Raw genomic sequence first — 24,134 nt, 5'->3', positions numbered from 1 at the left:
TTATGAACTTGCCTATTTTCGTAACCCTTACCTGTCTTTGACTATGTTTCAGTTTGTTGTTCTAAGATATTTCACACTTCACACTGTCCAGAGTTGCCTTTTATCACTAGAGTACATTTTTATATGTTTGGTGTACTTTCAATTCTATGCTCGTTTTCTCTTGCCTGTACTAGTACCTGTAGCATCTTCCGCAGCCGATAAGCATGCAAACATGCCACACATGGAGCTCTGTAACAAACGTCTTTATTCTTCAGCATACAATCACACACTGCACTCAATGCATCATAACCTTTATAATTACACCTTAACACCTCCCAGCTGGTGACGTAATTCTTGTTTAGAGTACGCCCAGAAACACGAGGATCCTAGTGCTCATAATATCAAAGACACTACATCTCCCCTTCGTTAAATTAAAAGTACAGCCACCACTAGCATCATATTTCCTCAATGAGTCGTCAAGGCGCTCGCATTGGTCTACCAAATTGGGTTGAGATGCCCTTGAATATGCACCGATGACCTAGGCTCAGATGTGTGATCTGGGTGCCCAGGAGGGGTCATCTCACTTGAAATCTCAAGAGCTGACGAACACTGAGGTAGGTGTTTAAAGTGCGATGAGTCCTGTGTAATGGATTTTCTGAGTTGATGCGCTGTCACCATGTGTCCTTTGGACGTTACATCCCTCAAAAGGTCAACAACAAACGGAGTGTCCATTTTCCCCTTCTGTTTCTGTTTGAACAGTACCCAGTCTCTTTTAGCGAAGACTGTTTCCTGAGTGCGTTGGTGCTGATTGGCATATGTTTTAATTTTGCACTTTCGAGAAGTGTCTGTGATACGAACCTTATCAAGGTCCATCGATCGGTCTGATGTCCATTGTGGTAGTTTGGGTCTGATGGGTCTCTCAAATAGCAAGATGGCAGGAATCTAACCAGTTGTTAAGTGAGGAGTTGATAGATAGACACAAAGGGCTTGACTTGGTTTAGATCAATTCCCTCCATCGAGGCTCGCAAAATTACCCTCTTGAGGGTGCCCATAAATTGTTCAACAACACCATTGACTTCGGGCCAGGGAGGTGTGCCCTGTTTGATTGTTTGCCATTGAAAGTCAGACCACTATTAGATTTGAGAATAGCGGGGATGCCCCATGCTGCAAAGATGTCATCGTGTAATGAGGTCTTTCAGGGTGAGAATGTTTTTATCTGCTTTGGTAGCAGCAACAATCTGTTCGGTGGATAGAGATGCTGCCATGCTGGACCTCACAGTGAAGTTGAGATTCTCTTTGGATGTTGAAACTTGGCATTGTAGCGCCACTTGTGAAAAGTAATTTGCAGGGTTTTGATCTTTCCCTGACTTGTGTACAATGGCATAGTCATATTTTTGCAGTCGCATACCACACCTCTCAATAAGAGGAGGCATCTTAGCTTTTGGTTTCCAAAGATAGTGAGCAACGCCTAGTGATCCATGATGACAGTGAAACGTTTTCTTTACAGAAACACATGAAAATGTTCATAGGCCCACACTACAGCCAGACTCTCCTTTTCCAGATGGGAATAGTCATGTTCTGTTCCAGACAAGATTCTACTGGCATAGGGCACAATGTGTCTCTGAGCATTCAGATGCTTTGTGTTGAGCAAGAATCAACCCTAGCCTCACTGGCCTCTCATCTACTGTGATCTCAGCATGTAACTTGAGGCCAAAGTAGACCATTTTGGTTTAATTCTCATTCGCATGTTTTATGTCCTTGTTGCTTTGGCCGCATTCAGGAGACCACTGGAATGGGACATTCTGCTTGGCTATATCTCCCAATGGGGCGATCATTGTAGCAAAGTCAAGAATGTATCTTGAGCAATAACTGGCCATGCCTAAGAAGGATCGCAGCAAGGTTACATCTTGTGGGGGGGGGGGGGAGTAGATGACAGTGCTTGCACCTTATCCAGGTCAAGAGTCATTCCCCCATCAGATAATATGTGCCAAGAGAATTTGAGTTTGTTTTTTGAAGCTCACAATTTGCTGCATTTAGAGTGAGACCTGCATCAGCAAGTAATTGACACACTTGCGTGAGAGCCTTGTCATGCTCCTTTTGTGTTGTGCCAAATACCAGTATGTCATCACTGTAAAGCACACGTAACAGGTTGAATCACTCGGTTACTGATATCCTGAAATATCTCCGCAGCCGAAGACAATCCAAAACTCAGTCTTTTGTATCTGAACAAACCAACACGAGTTGAAAAAGTGGTAATGTACCTATAATTCTTTTCCAGCTCTAGTTGATGATCTTTTTTTTTAAAGTGGAATGGTGCACCCAGAAATATAACAGTCCACAAATCCTCTGTTGTGTTTGAAAAAATATTTTTCCTTTATTTAATTTTCATGTGAAAAATTCTCATGAAGCGAACATCCAGCCAACGCATTTTATTCAAATAAGCATTTGAACTTTGTTAGGGCTCTAGTATCGTCATTTTCTTTAGACTCCTGGGACAAGAATTAATGATGGCAGTCTCCAAATTCATTGGTCAAATCAAGCAAAGTTGTCATTGGATAATCTCCATATTCCTAAGCCAAGTCCACCAAAAACAAATACAGCTGGTCCAATATCAAATGGGGCAATAGTGTCCCGCATATGATACCTGAATCCATATCACAATTGATCCTCCATGTAATCTTGGGATGACTTCCTTTGTTCAGGTCAAGACGGGAGAAGGCTTTGGCTCCGTTCAGTTGCATGATCATGTCCGCTATGTGGGGACTGGGATGTCTTTCTCTCTCGATTGCTTTGTTGGCCTGGTGCTTATCAACACAGATGCGCATTGCACCTCCACTGTCCTTTTTCAGCACCACAACTGTGGGCGAAACCCATGGTGTAGGACCAGTGGAGCATTCAATGTTGTCATGCTTCATCAGTGTTTCTAGTTCTTTCTCAACTGCTTCTTGTAAGTGAAAAGCGACTGCAGTGCCATTTGGCAACAGGACAAATGTCCTTATTAATATGAAGCTGCAGTTTCATTTTAATGAGTCTTCCTAGGCCATGAAACAATGACATGAACTGACTCACAATTTCAGACTGATCACAAAGGTTATAGTTGAGAGATATCAGCCCTATGTCAGCAGCAGTGGCAAAGCTAAGTATTCATGCACTCGATGAAGTTCCCTGAAGGACATGAATTGGCATTTGCACTGACCTTATTTTATGTAGCATGGTTGCTGTAAATCACCCTTGACTCTGTAACGGTTTAGAAGCAGCCAACATGTATACCTTTGTGTTTTAGGGGTGGCAAGGCGTGGCAAAGGAGATAGGCTGTTAAACTTTTCTATTGGCATGATGTTGATCTTCTTTACAAGCAGCTAGTCCAATATGGGCATGTTGGTCCTTAGTTGATATCATCAAAGTACATCCATCTTCTTCACTAGCGCTTGATAATGATGTTGAAGAGCCTTTGTATGATGAGCTTGACGATGACGAGTTTGATCCACTTCTTGTAACTGATGTCACCATTTGGCCTTGTGGGCATGGCGAGAATGCTTCTGGAAACTTCGGGCGTTCATTTTCTCTACTCACTGAAACACATTTACTTTCTCTTTCACTTTGCAGAACGATATGAAGTGGTTTTCTTTCCAGCAGCCTTTGCAAATCTGGCCTATGGCTGGATATTTACCTTCACGGAGAAATAAAAATCCACATCAAAAGCAAAGCTTTGACTTTTTTAAAGATGTTAACTTACTTGTATCTTGCTTTTGCCTAGGCTTGCTTTTAACGACCAGGGCCGTTTCACTCTGGGCCGTTCTTGCTTCTATATCAGCAGCTTGTCGTTCTGCTCTTTCTTCTTCTTCTCTCGCAGCCGTCAGCAATTTTTTCAAACTGTGTGTTTCTCTCAACATGCGTCTTGTAAACATTTCGAAAGGCAGCCATTGATAATTCAGAGGCTCATGGCTTCTTTGTTGGAGAAATCACAGAATTCGCTGTGCTTAATGAGTGCATCAAGTCTTTCAACAAACTGATCCTTTGTTTCACCAAATTGATGCCATGCTTGGTTGAAGATATATCTTTGGTAGTCGACACTCAGCATTGGCTTGAACTTGGCCTCCAACACTTCTTTTATCTTTTAGTACGATTTTGCATTAGTTTGTGCAACTTTCTTTAACACTTCTTTTACGCCCTCACTAGCAATTTGTTTTAGCTATTTGATGATTATATTTTCATCTTCTTTTTCTAGTGCATCTATGAAATTATCAAATGTTTTGATCCGTGCAGTCCACCTGGCACTGATGTACTATTTCTTTGCTGTGTCAAACGCTGGTGGCCTCTTCAGGAATGTAGTCGCATCGTACTTTTCACTCCCTTCTGTCACCATGGAAAATGCATACTGTTCAGGCAGCCTTCTTCACGCACAGTAGGATCAGCAACCTCTCAATACAACACTCTGTTGCTTGGGTCTGGTAATCTCGTCTGATTTTGAAGTCATACGCACTTCATTCATTTGTGCCTTTAAGTAAGTTTCTGCTTTTCATGCCTGGTCATCGCTGCTTTTAGCGTTTACTTCATATTGATAATGGCTCTCTGTTATGGCACGGCACAGCATCTCTTCTTTCAGCCTTACCAGAGTGTTCTGGTGAGTTGTTCGAATGTGCTTGATGCAGGGCCTTCAACGTCTTCGATGCCCGTGTATGGGCTGGAGTTGGGCTTTGACTCCACATACGCCACTTCCAGACTTCTTCGCATCCACTTGGGGTGCACGTGGCATGCCTTTTCAAACTCTCAGGGAGAGCAGTCTTGTTTCTTCAGGGCACGTATCCCGACACTCGTCACCAGTTGAGGTGTCTTCTGCAGCCTGGGAGCAGGCAAATAAACATGCCAAACATGAGCTCAGCAACAAACCTCTTCATGATTCAGTATACAATCACACACTGCATGCACTGCATCATAACATTAACACCTTCCAGTAGATTATGTAATTCCTGTTTAGAGTCCGCCCGGAACCACAACGGTTCTAGCGCTCTTAATATCAAAGACACTACAGTACCACTGCATCAAAATATTTGCTTTATAGCTGGAAGCCAATATTGAACCCCATTTAAAAAAAGTTGAAGTAAGAATCTTAGTGCTGTTGCTTCAACTAGTCTCCCAGTTTTGTGGCCATCATCTTCTCTCGGCTCACTGCACATTAAGTCTGGCATGAAAGCACAGCTGACTGCCAGAGTTTTGTCACTACTCAAAAATATGTCTGCAGTAGGCATTAGAATACTCAACATCTCATGTGCTTTTATTGCAATTCATGAGGAAAAGCATAATACATCATCAGATTTTTTGCCACATTCAATCAATCACTTATCTGACGTATGTTTTCTAAGCACAAAGCATTCTCGCTGTCACTGCAGAACAAATATTTGTTCTCAATCAGTCAGGCTCAAGTGTGAGACTCACCCTAAAATGTTGGCCGTACAACGTTTTTTTTCCTTGTTACTATAAAATGAACTAACGCTAGGCTTCTTGATGTTGAAGAAATAACATATGATAAAAAGATAGAGAAGTAATTATTGATTGAAAAGTCAGGTTTTAATGACTTTTCTGAACTTGGTTAGTCTCGGTTCCAAGCTAGTGGCAACAGATAGTTTGCTACCACGAGAACGATATATTGCCTTAAATGACTGTTCTGGCGTGAGTCACTGTAGGAGCCGATTGGTTGAACTAAGGCTTTTTTTTAAAGTTCACATACCAGGAATTTATACGATAAAATATAGGGTTGTGTTTGTATAAGGACCTATGTACAAATGTTTTAAGAGCTAATATAAACTAAATTGGCAGCCAAAAGAGCAACCTTAAAATGCGCTTTATCCAGTCCCATCTATAAATATTAGAAATGAGGCACGCTGCAGCTTTTTGGACCAACTGTAAATGACAAAAGAGTTTTTCAGGGGCTACTAGGTAAATAGAAACGATTTACACAACAGTATGTAGGACAAAATGTTTTAGCTCTGCTAATAATTTTCCCCCTAGACTGCTCCACACAAAACATTTCAAAAACTGCTTTGCATTTTTCGAAATTTGGTGCACAACAGCTTAGGGCAGTAGAGGGTAAAATTTACTGTTTTATCCAGTGGTCGCAGTGGGGAAAAAAGTAGGGGAACTGTGGGCGGAGAATCTGAGGGCGGGAATAACCCGTGGATTGGGTCAATGGGCGGAGTCAGAGATGTGGCAGAAAGAGCAAAATATCCCAATTTTTTTTATTTATTTCCCATTTCACTAACCGGTTACATCTTATTACATAATTTAATTTATTCAATGGATACACATGTTTATTTAAGGTTTAATATGAGTTATTGACATTAAAATACATTCACAAAGTGGGATACGTTTCCAATCACAGAATGTCCCAAATATCCTTAAAAGTGGAATCGCAAGCCATTTATTTGTCTCCCAGCCATGGAGTTTCTGTCATCAGCACTTCTCCTCCCTTTTTCCACAAGAGCAGTTCAAACATGAATGGCAAATAATCCTAGTTTGCAAATGTTTTCCACATAATTATGGCTCTGCCATATTTGCCACTTAATACATCATCGGCTGCATAATCTGATGATTTTAACTAATAAATTGTTTATAGCTCAAACGGATCAAAAGTTACTTAAACATGTGACTTGTGCTGGTGTGAAGTGGAGGGCTCTTTGCAAAGGTTGACTGGTCACCTTTCTTACTGCTGCAGGTGTACGTTCCACTGGTACTAATAAAGAAAAATCTTTGCATAGACTGTTAGCATGTGTAAAAATGTAAAAATAATAAAGTATCAGAAAATTTACAGCACCACTAATACCAGTGTAGGTGTCAGAGCACTTCACATCACACATATTTCAAAGAGACGATCAATCGTAGGTGTGTAAATCACTATATAGGAAATATTACATAAGACAAAGGACTACAAGGTGTAGGAGTCACATGACAACCATACTAGTAGGCAGCATAGCTTAATAGTGATTGATCTGGAGAAACACAATCAAAGAATTTAAAACGTAATACCATGGTTGGGGGTTCTCTTTAATAATCAGAATTAATTTCTACCCAAAGGAACCCTTTTTTGCAACATTAGGATAATCAAAGACTGGGGATAAAACCATATCCCTCTAATTTATACCTTGCAGTCTGCATGCAACTCTTACATGACAGTTAATAGCTCACTGTTCTATGTTAGGATTTTAACTTATTAACTGCAAATAACAATAGGGTCTCTCTGACAAAAGCAGTAACCCACTGACCTATTTACATTATGTGCACTTTGTGATCTGCATGGTACATTTTCTTAGAAGCAGACATATTAACCCTCTGCTCTTCCTTTCCATGAGTCAAAACGTCCACTAGACAAAACACCATCTCTCTCTCTACTAAGAACATTAATCACTGGAGTTATCATGACATTTTTATTGTTGCTGAAAACTGTTGGAGGCCAGGAAGGAGGCAGCAAGTGCTTTTAAAACCATATTATACTTGCAAACACCACGCCCCCACCTGAAGTCAGCGCCAGCCGCGGTCCGTGCAGGTAACAGAAGTGGAGCGGTGGGGCGGGTAAGGGGGGATTTCGAGGGACGATGCCGTGCTCTGCCGATCTCGCCACCTTTTACCACTGGTTTTATCCCAGAGAATTTGAATGATAACACCCAAAAGAGCCCATTTTTTTCTTATAAAGTAAAAAAAGGCTGAACGAAAATACAACAAATTTGAAAAGCATGTGGCCTGTTATTGTGCCTTGTCCGAGTCTGGTGAATTTTGATTCATCCATTTTTTAGAAAACCCCAGAAATGTAACTGTACATTAAAAGACACAAGTTACCGATATTTCTGTTAAACTGCTTTTGAATATTCAGAAAGGTTTAACTAGCTTCATATCCCTTAAATTGTCTTAATATTTGCAAGAAAAACCAAAGATTATTAGCCACAAATGTCTGAGGGCAACAATTACATCTGATCACAAACATGAAGATTCTCTGAATCAAAATAGGGATCGAAGGAAAATGTTCCTAAGAAAAGATGCTACCTCCCTCAAATATGTCGAAATATTCTATTTTGGGGTAAAACAAATTTACATAGAAAAGCTTAGGGATGTTCACGGACATCGGGAAAGGGATTACAAAAATAGGATTAGCAAGGCAGAAGAACAGAAAGCTGATTAGGCTAAAGTGTGAGTCTTTGGGCCCAGCCACGGGCCCGCCCGCCCACACACCTTTTCCCTAACACTCCCCACTGCAAGTGGGAAGTGAGCACGGCCGGACTGGGAACCAAAATCAGACCTGGAAACTACTCGGCCAGCCATCCCTGGGGTGAGGGGGGGTGCAGCAGAGCAGTTTGCGAGGGCCGGGTTCGGACGATTTTGTTACAGGGGGCCTATAATGCCGACCCCTGGTAATCAAACCTGCCCCCAGGGGCCCAAAAATGGCCCCCACCAGGGAAACGCCCGGTGCCCGCTACGGCCAGTCCGGCCCTGGAAGTGAGGTAAGGTGCAATGAAGTGATTCACACCAACGCCCCTCGCCCATCACACGGCCAGTGGTGACATAAAAACGCCAAGGTCTAGTCCAAGAGCAGTGGTGCAAATGAGGGAAAACTTTCATACCCTTGCTGATGCAAGGGGATAAAGATTTACACACCTCTTCTCATCTCTCTGACCCTACAGAAGATATAGGGAGGCATTATGTGAGCACCATACCCCAACGATCTCTATGCCCACGAAGAGATGGCTGAGGAGCAACATTTGGAATTGTTTTCCAGACTTGCCTGTCAGGAGGGATGCGTAATCCACCTGACATTATTACCCACTAGCTGGGAAAGGACATCATATGTCAGCCCCTTGTCCTTTAACCCCTTCAGTGCCCATGACGAGATGGTCTCGTCATGGAGCGCGGTTGCGCTGTGCCCATGACGAGACTATCTCGTCATGAACCCCGCCCGCTAATGCAACGCCCAGCACAGGGCGGGGAAAGGGCGGGGCACTGAAGAGGTTAATTCCCTAGCCATTCAGGAAAGGCTGGGAGCCAGATTGTGATTTCCACTTTGCCAATGCCTAAAAGCTGGGAGAGATCTGACAGCCTCCCTGGACATCAGTGGCAGGATAAAGCTTGAGGCCCCCACCCATGCAAAGTGCATGGAGGGGCCCCTCCAACCACACTCAGGAGCTCTCAGTGCAAGGTACTGTGCTGAGGGGGACCCCTGGAGCTCGGGCCCCCGCACCGCGAAGCCTTTGTTACGCCACTGCTGGACATGCCCCAGGACCAGGTGGAGATATTATATGTTGGCCTCGGTCAGCCTTGCCCAAGGTCCAGGGAAGGCAAGACTACTATTCTTTTAGCAGCCCAACCAAGACTGAAACGTGGAAGTTGATAGTTTTAATAGTCTTTGGATATTAGGGGGCAGATTTATAAAAATGCAGCAAGACAACTCAGTGCACTACGGTGCGTGACAAGGAGAGAGCAGAAATGCACCATATCTACTAAGATATGACGCATTCCTGCTCTCTCCCTGCTCTGGTACTGCATAGAGTCAATGGGTGCCTGAGCTACAGGCAGGTTTGTTGTTCTGCAGGAAGATAAACCTCCCTGCACACAAACAATCCTTTGAGGTACTTTCATCTTTCTATGCGTCCTGCAGAGTGCAGTACACATAGAAAGAGGAATAATGAAGAGAAATAAATACATTTCTCCTCATTATGCCTCTGTTCGGAGGGAATAACATTTTGACACAATTCTGGGATTAATCCCCATAGTAAATAAGGGATCGTGTCAAAATCCATGGATGGATGCGTGGGAACGCCCATGTTCCACCCATGTAATGCATTCTCAATGTAGAGTAATGCCATATGCGCTGCTTTGCGTTACTCTGCAATTGCTAAGCCATGCAGAGCCACGCAAGGTGGCTTTGCGTGGCTTATTAAATCCCACTAAAGGGCTTGCGTTGCCTTTCATCCCCTTGTGTGATGCAAGGCAGCACAAGCTCCTTGTAAATCAGGACCTAGATGAAGATGTATCTGGAGTGCACTGTTAAAGAATACATGTTGATGGTCATCTAAGAAATAGATAGTTGAAAGTGGAATCCATTAGAGAGATTCAAATTCCTTCCCAATCACCAAGAAGTCAGGCTTTTCCTATTCCAAACCTTGCCAGCTCATTTGAAGAGCGAATTTCAAAAACACAATGGTAGTTGCTTAATACTTTTATACTGTCGAATGCTGTTTAAATATTTAGATGCTTGGGAACAGGAGCCTCCTCTATACTCAGAAGGCTGGCACCTCCTTAATACTTAGGCTTCCTAACCAATCAAAGTGTATAGATGAAATATGTTGCAGGATGCCAAATATGGAAATTATTCCATAAAAATATTTTTTCATACTATATTTATTTTAGAAATGTTAAGAGTGCAAAATGAAACCTAAACAGTGTCAGGGAGCTATCCATGAAATGAAAAAAAACATAGCAGATAAATTGAGATAAAAGGTGACCTGGAGCACAAGGGGAAAAACAATATACAAATATAGGTTGATCAAATGAACAGAACAATGAAAATCAAAGAGAAATCTTAGAGTGCTGAGACTGTAAATACATGGGGCTCATAGAAGAATTCAGAGTCACAGCAAGTGAAGAAGAAAGTAGTGATCAAAGGATGCAAAAATGAACACAATTATGGACTCTTCACAACTGCCCAGATTATAGTTTCCGCTCATACTGGGATTTGCAGAATTGCTGTATTTGGGTCCTTGGTCTTCATACTAGTACCTAGCTTCTAAGTGCCAAAGCATAAGAGGTACAGACGACACAGGATGGAAAACGTGAACCCTGAACAGGGTAAGGCGCGCGTGCACACACACACACACACACACACACACACACACACGCACACACACACACACACACGCACGCACGCACACACACACATGCACACACACGCACACACACACACGCGCACACACGCACACACACACACACACACACATATAGGTTGGGGGTAGTAGATAGTCTGTGTTTTGAAGGTAAGAAACAAGGATGGTAGAGGGATGACATCATTAAAGCAGTGAACAATGTGGAAAACAACACAAGTCAACACTTGGGCACAGTGTGAGGTGTTGTAGGCAAGGGTTCTGTGGGCAGTAGGGAATGTAGGCAGGAGGCACTGAGAGGAAAATGGGAAATAATGATTCAACGAGAGGCAGGCCTCTCTTGAAAGTGTGAAAGAGCCACTCTTAGAGTTACAGAAAAGGAGTTACAGATTTTTGGGTCACACCAGAGAATGATTGATTTGATTTGGCAATTTATAAAGTGCAAACAACTTACCGAAGGCGTCAAAGAGGTACGCATCAAAGAGCTAATGCGGTTAGTCTACTATAGAAAGAGAAGAACTGCATGGATTTCTACTTAGAGTGTTGCTTGTTGAGAGATTGATTCCCCTGGCATAGCAAGTCAATACTCAAGTGATTGCATTATTTCAAGACATGATTCGCATTGTGCCTGTTGGGATGGAAAGATGATTCTGTGTGCAAGGTATGCTATTATGTAAATGCAATTGGCTTCAATATGAAGCTGTTTTAGTGACCTGTGGATTGAAGTCAATCATTCAATCAGGGATTTATAGAGCGCACTACTCACCTGTGAGGGTCTCAAGGCACGGGGGGGGGGGGGTATGGGCAGCTCCGTGGTCACCCGAAGAGCAAGGTCTTGAGATCTTTTCTGAATAGGTGCAGTGTAGGGCTTTGTCTGATGCAGAGGGGGAGTTCGTTCAAGGTCTTGGCCAAGATGTAGGAGAAGGATATGCAACCCGCTCTGGCCCTGCGGATGTGGGGGTCCGTGACTAGGTCTAGGTCGGCAGAAAGGAGGTTTCTCTTGGGGGTGTGGAAGGAGATTGTATCATTGAGGGATTATGCTCCGGTGTTATTGAGGGCTTTGTAGGCATGTATGAGGAGTTTGAAGGTTATTCTTTTTTCGACTGGGAGCCAGTGGAGGCCGTGGAGGTGATGGGTGATGTGGTCATGATGTGGGATGCTGAGGACTAGTCTGGCTGCTGCGTCCTAGACGGTCTGGAGTTTGCAGAGGAGTGGCTTGCTGATTCCAGCGTAGAGCGCATTTCCATAGTCCAGTCTGCTAGTGATGAATGCATAGGTGATGGTCTTCCAGGAGTCGGGGGGATCCATTTGAAGGTCTTATGGAGTATGCGGAAGGTGTTGAAGCATGTGGAGGACACGGCGTTTATCTGGCGGTGCAGAGTGAGTGAGGAGTTGAGTATGATGCTGAGGTTGCGGCCTTGGTCCATAGGGGTGGGAGGGTTTCCAAGGGCAGGAGGCCACCAGATGTTGTCCCATGAAAAGGGACTGGACCCGAGGATGAGGACTTCTGTTTTCTCTGAATTGAGCTTCAGGCAGCTGCTGCTCATCCAGGATGCAACGTCCTTCATTCCTTCTTGGAAACTGTGCCTGGTGATATCGAGTTCCTTGGTGAGGGAGAGGATGAGCTGGGTGGTGTTGGTGTATGAGACTATGTTGAGTCCGTGTTTTCTGACGGTGGTAACGAGGGGGTCCTTGTAGCTGTTGAAGAGCATGGGGCAGAGGGAGGATCCTTGGGGTACTCCACATCTGATCTCTGTGGGTTCGGAGACGAAGGGTGGGAGTCTTATTCTTTGGTGTTCTGCATAAGAGAAAAGATTGAATCCAATCTAAGGCAGTTCTCTGGATGCGGCGTTGTGTAGTCTGGTGGCTAGTGTGCGGTGGGAGTCGGTGTTGAAGGCTGCTGAGAGGTCTAGTAGGAAGAGGGCTGCAGTGTGGCTTTGATTGAGGAGGGTGCAGATGTCATCAGTGGCAGTTGTGAGGGTGGTCTCAGTGCTGTGGTTGCTGCAGAATCTGGATTGAGGGGAGTCGAGGATGTTGTTGGTTTCTATGAAGTGCGTTAGCTGGGTGTTGATGACTTTCTCGATGACTTTGGCAGTCAAGGGTAGAAGAAAGATGGGCCTGTAGTTCTTGAGGTTTGTCATGTCTGCGGAGGGCTTCTTGAGGAGGGATTTGACTTTGGTGCATTTCCAGTCGTTGAGGAACATGGCTGTTTCGAGGGAGCAGTTGATTGTTTGCCGTAGTTTGGGTGCGATAGCGGTGGAGGCCCTGTGGAAAATGTGCGGTGGACAGAAGTCAATGGGTCAGTGGAGGCTCCAGAGTGGATGCTTTTCATGGCCTTTGCGGTGACTTCTGTGGTGACCAGGGGTCCAGGTGAGGAGGGTTGGCTGGGTGGCGTCACTGGTGGGGGGTGTTGGGTCTTGGTCATCGAAGTAGTCATAGAGCATCCTGTTGTTGTGGTGGAAAAAGGAGCTGAATTTGTTGCAGAGGTCTTGGGAGGGTGGGACGTCGGTAGTTTTGCTGTATGGTGTGGTGAATTCTTATATGATGGCAAAGAGTTCCTTGGAGTTATGGGTGTTGGAGAGGATTCTATCCTGAATGAAGTTCCTCTTAGTTGATTTGATGAGTTGGTGGTGAGCCTTAGCGGAAGCCTTGTAGGCGGAGGGTGCTTTTGGAGTTTTGCTGTCCCTCCATGTTTTCTCTAGTTGTTGGCAAGAGTGCTTGAATTCTCGGAGATCCGTGGTGAACCAGGTGGCTTTTGCGTTCTGTGGTGTGACTGAAGCGGATGTTGTTTCCTCCAGCGAAGATGGGGTCGAGAGTGTGTCCTGCCGTGTGGGTGGGGGTAGAGACGAGTTGCTTCAGTCCAATGTTGGCAAGATTTTCTAGGAGGGCAGTGGTGTTGGGGTTGCTGGGGTTGTCTAAGTGGAAGTTCAGGTCTCCGGGCAGTATGTAGTCTGTGTAGGCGAGGACATGGGGAGCGATGTACTCTGTGATGGTGTAGGTGAACGGGGAGGGGGGACAAATGATTTGATTAAAACATTGTGCACCAGAGATACAGTGAGATGCTGCATACTAACTAGCTTTGTTGGGAGCTAGACAGGAGGTCTTGGTTGGGCACATGAGTAGAGATTTGCTATAGTCCAATCTAAGTAGGACCAGTCTTGGATAATGATTATAAAGTCAACTACTGCTAGGGAGCTACTGATGTCTTTAAACAATCTTAGGTGAAATTGAGTATTTTGAACATAGTGTTCACATTTGATTGAAAGAGTCATCTTTGACCTGTTGAGATACCTTCTTGTCTGAGGGTGTCACTAGTCCTGGCACTCTTGTAAACCAACGCACCAAAAAGAGACATAATTGCATGCTGTAGACTATCTTCCATGGCAAAGCAGGTGGTAGTTAGCCTCAAGCCAATTACATTGAAAATGACTAAGTGGGACGCACTAATAGAAAATGGCCTGACGCTATATGCCTTTTGTTTAGTTTGTTTACTGCAGGGCCATCTCCAATTGTATACTTAATGACAAATGCTAGCATTGTTCTATGTGACCCTGGCACAAGGGAGCAATAGGTCCAGCTTGACATCTTCCATTTCGGCTAAATGGTATCCACAACTTCTAGGCACCCTTTTACTTCCATCAAAGAAAGTGTGAGAGTCTAGCAACAACCCTTTGAGCCGCTTCCCTTTTCATAAATGGGAATGGGTGTTAGGGTGGTTTTGATTATATAGACCTTAATGAACAAAGCCTCCATAGTGTTTATTATGGTGGTTCCACAATTGACTTCTGTTAAGACGCACTGCCTGGGCATGAAAGACAATTGATGACATCCCAGTGCCAGGGAGAATTTGCTGAGGCAGCAGGAATGCTGCAGCATCAGCAACTCACTAGGCAAGGCAGGGCTTAGTGTCCTTCTCCCTGATATCTCACTGTGAACCTGTGCTATCTTGTGCACCATCATTATCATGATCTCCTTCATTCACTGGAGATTGGGAACCTGACCCAGATGTCACCCAACATGCATTTTATTTTGGTGGGTTTGACATAGGTATCCATGTTTGCCTTTCAGGTAGGTGAAATGATCTCAGGTACCAAGATATGTTGGTTATCTTCACGCAGCACACTTCAGCATGGCAAATGGTGCATACTCTCTCATCGTCCAATTCAACAACCACAGGTATATCCTCACCTCACCATCATAACTTACTGCACTGGGAAAAAGGCATTCCTGAGATGTGCTTTTGGCACGCCTGTCTTTATACTCAGGATCTGGGCCCAGATCCTGCCACCATTACCTGAAAGGAGGCTTGGAGAAGTCAAAGTAATTGGTCTTCCTTTTTTAAAGAGATACTGGGGATGATGATTTTATGGAAGCAACCTCCTCTTCCTCCTCTGCTGTCTCTGTGTTTTCTTGTTCTTGTTCTAGTTCTGATATTGTTTGCTGGTGGCCTCTTGTTTCCCCCATGTTTTCCTCCAGTATGGCAGCGAGTCAAAGAAGAGTTACTTTTTCTGATGGGCCAATGATGTTGGTGGTCTAATGGATCCAGCAGCGCTTCCGATTTCCTACTGCCCAGAAGAATTCAGTGCATCAGGTAGTCCATGTTATGAGCTTCAGCCAAAGAATGTAGAGTCCTTGATCTGAAACCATGCAATATTGGTGGCAGTCCTTTAGAGAGTGCTGATTAATTTCTTTGCAGCTTCAGAGTCTTTAGGTGGCATGTTCTTAAATTGAGCAATTGAGCTAATACTGGGGTCCATACTCAGGAAATTCATGATCCCTGAATGAGGCGAGATTGATCTTGATCTACATGCAGGCAAGAAGAAATACAAACGCAGTCTGTCAAATGTATGCATCGTGGTCATGCAATACATAACATAGCAAATCGGATGTAGACATGAAATTACACTTCATATTACATAGGTGTTCGGTTGGTTATGCTTTTTGTTACCAGCGATCATGAGCTGTCAGTCATGCTTTGTCTTCCCTCCCTCCTAAAGCCTTGGAAGAACCTGCCCATACACATCAGAGTCCCCTTTTCAGTTTTTGATTTTTACCATAAACTAAAGACTTGGGTCTTCACCTAGGCATCTCCTACCTTTCAGTGTCATGATACCATCCTGGGTGAATTGCACAATTTACAAAAACGCTTAACACAACAACATAACATAAGATATTCACATGTTTTTTTCAATAATAACAACTGTCTGTTTTTTCTGTCTGTCAGTCAGTCTTTACCAGTCCCAGTAGGAAAAATGAAGGAAAGGAAATTAGTGGTAATTACTTTGGGCCTCCAAAGGTCCATACAACAGTGCTCATTGGAACAGTCCCGTCCAAACTACCAGGCCAGGCCCTCCCTGGAGCAGAACACAAGCAAGTCAGGAACAGTCTTGCCTTGATTGGAGCTTTTGATAAGATGTAACTTAGACTGATTTGCATATAACTGGGTTCAAACTAAGGTGGTTTGGTGAGCAAAAGAATGATTTGTTGGAATTCTACCCAAAGAATTGCCAGTGGTTAGACTTACTGCAAACATTGATCCCATCTCTTTTTGTGTGTTTGATCGTAGATTATAGTCCGAGGTCATCTTGTGTGGTTATAAAATCTAGATAATGGGGGCGTGGCTTGGACGCCGAGGGAAGATGGCGGATCTCCGTTAGGTCCGCTTGGACGCGGTGCTATGTAGCTGTGTGGAAGGCTTCCCAGCGAGCTGCGGGTGCTGTCTCCAGAAGAACTTTCCAGCGGAACATGGCGTGATTCTGAATTGCCCTTCGTCGGCTGTTTTTATCACTCCTATCCCTCGGAGACGTGGCGGTTTGATTTCCTGAGGTAATACCCGACGACGGCCATTTTGTATCGAGGCGCCTGTATCCTATTCCTGAAGCACCGCGCACGCATTTCCTGGATCCAGTCATGCTTTGATGCTTTACTGCTTCATTTTTCTCCGAGAGGGGGTCTGCTCCAAGTTCAACAGTTGCCATTAGCCCCTGGCCATGCTTGTTCTATACCGTTTTTCTCTCAGGAGAAGGTCTCATAATTTTGTTTTTTTTTTTTCTTCAGAAGAGCCGTGATTAACCCTTATGTTCCGGTATTTCCAGAGCCACTGGCTGGATGCAATACAGCTTTGTGTATCTTTTTCTTTTTGTTTTTTGCTCTAAGGTGATGCTGTAACGGCTTTATGAGTATCTTCGTCAAACTTTACAGCGTATGAGAGAATTCCGTATACTTTTTCCCGCCAAGAAAGCGTCTAGTCGAAGTGCCAAGATGTCTAGTGACTCCCATCCTCCAAGTAAACCGTCTTCTTCTGGCGCAAAGCCTAAAAGGCTGAAGAATGACCCGCCCTCGCCTATTCTTTCGTCGCAAAGCCCAGTTCTAGATAATATACTAGAGGAAGTGCGTGGTCTTCAGCCCTTTATGGCCGCTACAAACGAAAAATTGCAACAAATAGAGGACCGATGGATTGTCATGGAAGGTAGGGTGACTGAGTTAGAACAGCGCGTCAGTGACGTTCAAGATGTTGCCACAAAAATACCGTTATTGGAACAAGAGATTCACAAATTAAAGCTCCATACTGAGGACTTGGAGAATCGTAATCGAAGGAATAACCTCCGTCTTTTTGGCTTGCCAGAGAATATTGAGGGTCCTGACATGTTGCTTTTCCTTCGAAAATTCCTTCATGACCTCTTGGGCCTCCAATCATCTACACCTTTGAATATACAGAGAGCTCACCGCTTAGCTCGCCTTCAACCGAATTCCACCAAACCTCGTGGTATCATCATGCTTTTTCTGGAGTTCACAGAACTCATGTCTGTACTTAAAGCAGCTAAACTTAAACGTCACCTATCGTGGTCTGGACACAATATCTTTATCTCACAAGATGTCTCCAATGCGACCAATGCTCGTCGCAAAGAATTCCTTGCACTGCGTCCACAAATGAAACACTTGAACGTCCAGTATGGCATACTTCATCCCTCCATCTGCAAGATCACCCACGACGGCCAGACAAGATCCTTTGATGACCCGGGAAAACTGAAACTGTTTCTCAATAACATCTCTTCTCGGAATATGGACACAAATCATTGAGCGCTTCTTCTTTTTTGCCGCTTTAGTGTGGTGCTCTTAACAGCTTTTAACAGCTTTTTTCTGGTTACCTTAGATACTTCTTATACATAGCTTTCCATATGCTTTATTGCTTATTGCTTATTGTATGTTTGTTAATCACGTTTCTTCTGCTTTGTTATTGGTTATTCCTGTTCAAATTCTTTCTTCTCTCCCTCATATCTTTGCTCCTTTCTTATTATTCCCTAGGTTATGTCCTGCTTCCAATTGTACCCATGTGGTTTACACCGCTGTCTTCTCTCCGGTCTCATCACGCTCCAACTTTACTTTTCTATTGATGTCTTTCAGGTCTGGACTCTTTTCCTTGACCTGTTTTCCTTCTCTGCTTTCCTATGCTTTTTACGTCTGCTCACCTTCTTCCCTTCCCCTGCTCTTTCTCGCACTTTCTTATTTCAGTCTTCCTCTGGTCGGTGCGTCACTCTCTTCCTCTTTCGAGATTTTCCATGTTTCCTCTTTGCTCTTTTCCCTTCATTTTTTCATGATTATGGTGCTTTTGGACCTCTCTTCATTTATTACATTGTCAAAGGCTTGCTGATTCTTCTTAGTAATGTGGTTTTATATTTTGTTGTTCCCTTTTGTAACCCTTATGCGCATTTTGTCTTCCAGTGTCGTTTTGTCTCTGAAGTATTTCCACACCATGTGTATCTCATTCCCCTGACCCCCGCGTATGTGTAATTTTGTTACGTGGAACGTCCGTGGTCTTGGAAATCCTGTTAAAAGACAAAAAGTAATTTCTCATTTATCTAAACTCAATTCCCAAATTTCCTTTCTTCTAGAAACTCACTGTAATGACGTCGAGTCGCTGAAATTAAAAAGGCAATGGGTAGGCCAAGTTGTTTTTTCCCCTGCTGTTGACAAGAAGGGGGGGGTTGCCATATTGTTCCACAAAACTTTATCTGTGCAAATTATTTCCTCTCAAAATGATGATGCAGGTCGATGGGTAATGGCCAAGATTGTTGTATACAATAAAACGTTAATCTTGTTAAACATTTATGGCCCTGTGAAACCGGATCCAAAATTCTGGAATGATATCAAAATTCTCCTCTCCACCGCTGATTGTCCCAATATTATTGTAGCAGGCGACTTCAATCAATGGTTGGATCCTTTCTCGGATCGCTTATCAAAGTACAAATTTCAACCGGATAAGACCCATAAATCCTTTCAATCGGCCATTGCCTCTCGCCCATTGTATGATGTTTGGAGAACCTGTAACCCTGATTTGTTGGAATATACGTTCTTTTCTAATGTACACCAAACCCGATCCAGAATTGATTATATCTTGGTTAGCAAATCCCTTCTTCCATGTATCCAAAAATCTGAAATTGGCTCTATCTTTATCTCAGATCATGCCCCTGTCTATGCTGTTTTTGACCTTTCACTCACCTCCACCAAATATAATCGCTGGAAGTTTAACACTCACCTGCTATCTGATACAGCTTATCTTACAGAAGCCACCTCCTTTATTAATGAATTTTTCACCTTTAACAACCCATCAGACACTTCCACTTCTAACAACTGGGATGCTTTTAAGGCGGCGCTCCGTGCTTTTACTATTTCCTTTGTGTCCCGGAAGAAAAAGGCCAATGTGAAAAAGTATAAGGACCACTTACAACAGTTGAAAAAATTAGAGCATGACTATTTTTCCTCCAAAAATGCTGACTCACTTAGGAATTTAATTACAGCCAAAACCAACCTTAACAAAATTGCCACTGTTGATGCCTGCAATGTTTTACTTAGAATTAAGTCTAAATTTCACGGAGGGTAAAATAAAGCAGGTAAAATGCTAGCGAATTATTTAAAAATTCGCTCTGAACGTAAGACCATTGGTCCTATCATGGATGAATCCACCAATAATCTGGTGTCCTCTGATGAAGAAATTGCAGCGGTCTTTCATGACTACTATCGATCTCTTTATTCAGACGATACATTCCCCTCCTCTCATAATCTCGATAAGTTTTTTTCTGGACTTCCTGCTCCTCCATCTCTGAATGCTGAGTTTTCCGCTTTAGAGGCGGATATTACCCTTCAAGAGATTCTTATTGCCCTACAAGCTTTAAAGAAATCAAAAGCCCCTGGCCCGGACGGATTACCGGTGGAGTTTTATTGTACTTTCAAATCTTTGTTTGCCCCTAAACTATTGCAGCTGTTTAATTCCTTCATTACTGATGCGAAAGCATCTGGCTCCTTTATGGATGCCCTGATCGTCATTATCCCTAAGCCTGATAAGGACCATTCTTTTTGTAAAAATTTTCGCCCAATCTCCCTAATCAATTACGACTGCAAGATCTTCGCTAAGATTATTGCATCTCGACTTGATTCTGTCATACCCCTTCTGATCAAGACGGACCAGGTGGGTTTTGTCAAAGGTAGACTGGCTTCCGATAATGCTAGAATGTTCATGAATATCCTGTCCCATGGTAAAAATTATAAAGACCCTCTGGCTGCTTTGTCTCTGGACGCTGAAAAAGCATTTGATCGTATAAATTGGCAGTTTATGTTTCATACATTACAATGGTTTGGTTTTGGCCCTAATTTTATTTCTTTTATCAAATTGTTATACTCATGTCCGAGGGCTAGTATTTTTGTTAATAACCAATTCTCTCAATTTTTTACCCTATCTAGAGGCACCAGGCAAGGTTGTCCTCTCTCCCCATTACTTTTTATCCTGTGTTTGGAACGCTTCCTTGAGCGTATTCGAACCAATTCCAAAATTAAAGGTTTTGCCTCTGCTTCTGTTGAAACTAAAATATCTGCCTACGCGGACGATATATTGGTATACATGTCCAATCCCAGTGATTCCCTTCCCCCCTTTTTAGAAGAAGTCCGCCTTTACTCTTCCATTTCTGGGTACAAACTCAACCTATCCAAAACGGAGGTTCTTCCTTTAAATTCGATTTGTTATCAATTCATGTTTGCGGATACTGCCTTTGCATGGTGTCCTTCCAAAATTAAATACCTTGGCATTTGGTTTGCCTCCAATATTGCGGACACTATTAAATTCACTTTTAACGCACTAATGACTAAATTGAAATCTCTTCTCCTCGTGTGGTCCCCCTTATTTTTGTCATGGTGGGGTCGACTAGATACTATTAAGATGATGGTCACTCCTCATATCCTTTACACGGTTTCTATGCTCCCTGTCAAAATCCCTAACACGTTTTTTTCCCAATTAAACTCTCTATGTATTAAATTTTTATGGAACAATAAACACTCCCGCATTGCCTTAAACAAACTTATTCGCCCCAAGGAAGAGGGGGGAGTGCGCTTCCCTAATTTTAAAATATACCACTCTGCTTTTTTGATTAAACAATCTTTCTCATTGGCCTTCGATTTTGGGGATACGCCTATACCTCGTTGGATTATCTTTGAGCGGTCGCTCCTAAAAGAGTTTCAGTTTCAGCATGTCACATTTTTGTCTAACTGCACCTTTTTGTCTAAATGCCCTGTATTAAAATATTCCCGTGAATTGCTGTGCAATACATTTCTTAAGGACCTATCCCCTATCCAATGTTTTTTAACCTCTACCCTATGGTATAACAAATTTCTCAAATACAAAGGTAGATCTTTCTATTACAAATACTGGAAGGAATAGGAGATCTTTTTTGTCCATCAGTTTTTGAATGGATTTTCAATCATCTCCTTCCAAGAATTACAAACACGATATCAGCTACCTGACTCCTTTTACAAGGAATATATTATTATCTCTAATGCTATACAAACCCAATTAGCTACCTACTCTCTCCCATCAGCCTCACCTCCTTTAATACCTTCTTCACCATTGTATCCTCTATTTCCGTCGCATAAACTTAAAGCTGCCACTGTTTATAAGTTATTGTTATCTAATGCCAATGTTCGTTCTAAAACCACCATTGAAAGTGCATGGGAAATGGACCTATCCATCTCTCTTCCTATTGACAGTTGGGACAAATTATGGTCGAAATTATTTAAAGTTTCGGCTGCAGCCAGGATAACCCAATCTCTGTTTTTTCTGTATCATAGAGCCATTATTACTCCTGTTACTATTTGTAAGTTTTCCCCCACATCTTCTCCCCTTTGCTGGTCCTGCTCTACCAAAACTGGTACATTAGTCCATCAGTTATATGAATGTGCATCTGTTCTATCTTTTTGGAATTCAATTTGGAATGTATGCATGTCAGTTTTCAACTTTAATGCAACCTTATCTTTTGTAAATATCTTTTTAGGTTCTTTAGCTCCTGATATGGAAACTGTTTTACCTAGTTCTAGGTTATTTGATCTTTTTATTGCATTAGCTTTTAAAGTGATCCTGTCTGCATGGAAAGATAATTCTAAACTGTCGTCAATTACTTGGTGGAATTTTATTTGTGACGAACATAGGATTGCTTCCGTTTCCTCCTCTTCTGTCTCCCAAAAAATCAAAGCTGATCTTCTTTGGCTCCCTTTTACTACTTATCTCTCCTCGCACCCTCTCATGTGATAACTCATTTTCTTTTTATTTTCTTCTCTCTCTGGCTTTCTCTCTTCTCTTTCCCTCTCACCTCTTTGGTCTTTCCTCTTTTCTTCCCTCCTTTCCCTCCTATCCCATTCACCAGTGCCTTTTTCCTCAAATTACCCTATTATTGATCCTTTTTTTTCTTTTTGTCGACCTAGTCATTGTAAACCAACTTCGTTTATATAATATCTCTTTATGGCGCTATATTGAAATAATTGTTTTATTGTATCATTTGCATTTTCTTTTTCTTTTTCCCTGAAAATTCAATAAAAACTTCTTAAACAAAAAAAATAAAATCTAGATAATTTGATAGTCAAGACGTTAATTAGTTTATTTCACCAGTTGAACTCCAAATATTTTCCTGAAACTGACAGGTGATATATCCCTACTTGTACACATTCATGTTTGTGCAATCCCTTCAGTTTACCAGTTAGAAGAGAGCGTTGCATGCAAATCTGTGTTGGATTTGATTTTGAGTTTATAAAGTGCAACAAATACCCAGAGGTGTCTCTGCACTGAGGAAGGGAAGACAGAGGGAAAGAGATTACATTTTATTAAAAAGCCAGGTCTTAAGAAGCTTGCGGAAACTTCAAAAGAGGGAGGTGATTTAGTTGCCAAAGGAAGCTTGTTCCAGTTCTGGGCTGTGCAGACCAGAACACTCCTGCCACCCCAAGAGGAGAGCCTATAGGGAGGCACCACCAAATTATTTGCTGAACTAGATCTAAGTGTCCTGTTGGGCAGATACCTGGTGATGTTTTCCCTCAGGAAGCCTGGTCCTTGACCCTGAAGTGCTTTATAGGTTATACAAAGCGCTTCAAAGAGAATTCTTGACCGAACAGGCAACCAATGAAGTCTAACCAGAGCAGGAGCGGCCGACTGGAATCTTGGAATTTTCATCAGCAGCTTTTGTACAATTTGCAGTTTTGTCAGCTGAGCCTTAGCAAGATTAACATAGAGGTCTTTGCAATAGTCAATCCTGGAGATTACAAGGCAAAGGATTACGGTGGACAGTAAACTGGAAAGAAGAAACTGTGCTATCTTCCTGTTCATGCGCAACATGAAGAAGGGATTACTTTGTTAACCTGTTCCTTGTAGGTAAGGCTAACATCAACCAGGATACCTAGATTTTTCACCTTGGTCACAGGTACCAGGAGGGAACCCAATTCTTCAGATTGTTGGGCTCCACTTTTAGGACTCAATACAATCTGTTGACCCCACCATAAGCTCCACAACGACAACTGACATCTCCACCTCCTTCTAGCCTGTTGATATAGTTTTTTCCTTGTCCAATGTCCATGAGGCTAATTCTACCAGTACTGCCAACAAGGCCCCACGGCAGATGGCTTTTCCATCGATCTTTACAAGGTTAATTGAGACGAGTGGTCACCTTACTTACCAAATACATCAACGCTGTGTGTGTTTCTGGGTTTCTGTATTCCTGGCAGTATGCTGTCATTGTTCCTATTTTTAAGAAAAGCAATTGTGCCAGTCCTAATGTTACTGGCCAATTTCATTATTGTATTTGGTTGTGAAGGGTGGAAGGTGGTGCTTAGCCATCTGATTACATGGATGGACGAAAACCATATCCTCTCTAGGGTGCAGTATGGATCTCGAGAGGGCCTTGGTACAATGGAGCAGTGTCTTAATTTCCATCTACTGATTAATAAATACACCGTCGCAAAGCGAGGCTCCTTCTACTTGGCCTT

The sequence above is a fragment of the Triturus cristatus genome, chromosome 8 (assembly GCF_964204655.1).
Source record: "Triturus cristatus chromosome 8, aTriCri1.1, whole genome shotgun sequence".
Taxonomy (NCBI): Eukaryota; Metazoa; Chordata; class Amphibia; order Caudata; family Salamandridae; genus Triturus; species Triturus cristatus.
The sequence above is the reverse complement of the archived record's forward strand: the minus strand, read 5'-3'. Positions refer to the sequence as shown.